Here is a 1,371-nt window from a genome sequence, read left to right on the forward strand (position 1 = left end):
CTTACATGGATTCCTCAACTAGGAAGTAGTTTATAAGATTTTGTATATAATAGATAATTAAAAAAAATTTAAACCATACGATAATAATTGTAGAGTATGAAAATCATTTCTTTTTTCTTTTGTTGATATAAGGGAATGTGTTAACTTTTTGGAGAGTCGTAAATGGCGTGATGAGCGGTCCAGAACGCATTATGAGAGTGGTGTTAAGCTTGGTATAGGAACCTTCAATTTGGTGAGATGTTTAAATCACTTTGCTGTATTACTACCGATAACAGAATTGAATTATAATATAGTGTCAAACTTTATATTATAGTACAGAGCAAGTAATTGGCATATAATCAGATTTCAAACTACTTCCATACATAACAGCATTCATATAGTTCATTTTAATGTCAGTATTAAATATAAAACAAGCAGAGATATAATCTTATAATAGAACCATGGTACAAGCAAATAGTTGTAGGTGGGATACATCAGCAAATGCATTAAACCTGTATCTCACTGTAGTGGTTTTTTTTTTTGCAACATGTATCGCTAATTTCAGCTTTATGTTTTTAGATGATATCAATGCTTCCAAAGAAAATCATGCGGCTACTGGAATTTGTTGGCTTCTCAGGAAATAGGGTTAGTTTTCCAATAAGTGCTAACTGTACTAAATTTGTTTGCTTCTCAGGAAGTTTGCTTAGTCTTCCAATTTACTTAATTTATGAGAATCTCCAAACCACACTTGTATATTTCCGTGATAATTTTCATTCACAACCCTCATTTATTAATGATTTCCATATTGCAGTACTGTGCTAAGGGAAAATAAATAATTAATTATTTGTAGAATTATGATATGATGGCACTTGTAATAAGATGTTAAATCCAAGGACCTGTCATAACAAAGAGTCACATATGTGATATACATGTATGTAATGTAGTAATGTATAACAATATCACAAAGGAAGCGAACATTGTGCTTTTTAATTGCCTTTTTCAAATTTGTGGACACATTTTTTAGCTGGAAGGCATTAAATTTACTGTAGTTAATTATTATTGTACTGAAGTTTAAACTGATTTCTTATGTGCTTTTTCAACCCTATGTAGGAATTTGGACTTGAAGAATTAGAGAAAGGCCGTGTTCTTCAGAGTTTAAGAGCACCACTATGCTCCTCTGTAATAATTGCATTCCATACTATCATCACCCATGTGTTTGGTATGTGTGTATGTACTCTCTAGCTGTTCCCAATACTTTCAACCACTCATATTTTGTTTTTAAAATACAACCTAGTAGAACCAATCTACAATTTTACCATACATAGCCATTGACCTTGTAATCCTCATTTCCATTCAACTAAAATCAAATATAAATATATATTTTAAGTTTCA

General features: G+C 30.9%; 1 long non-coding RNA gene across 1 annotated transcript; it reads left to right on the forward strand.

Annotated features, from left to right (window-relative positions):
* The first annotated feature begins 116 nt into the window (after positions 1-116).
* Positions 117-1,320, forward strand: LOC117112850. The gene is made up of 3 exons (XR_004446096.1): positions 117-232; positions 559-624; positions 1,090-1,320. It is a non-coding gene; the product is annotated as an uncharacterized LOC117112850 (long non-coding RNA).
* The last annotated feature ends 51 nt before the right edge of the window (positions 1,321-1,371 follow it).

Source organism: Anneissia japonica, unplaced genomic scaffold, assembly GCF_011630105.1.
Source record: "Anneissia japonica isolate Jap-2015-1 unplaced genomic scaffold, ASM1163010v1 scaffold309278_len1371_cov336_single, whole genome shotgun sequence".
Lineage (NCBI taxonomy): Eukaryota > Metazoa > Echinodermata > Crinoidea > Comatulida > Comatulidae > Anneissia > Anneissia japonica.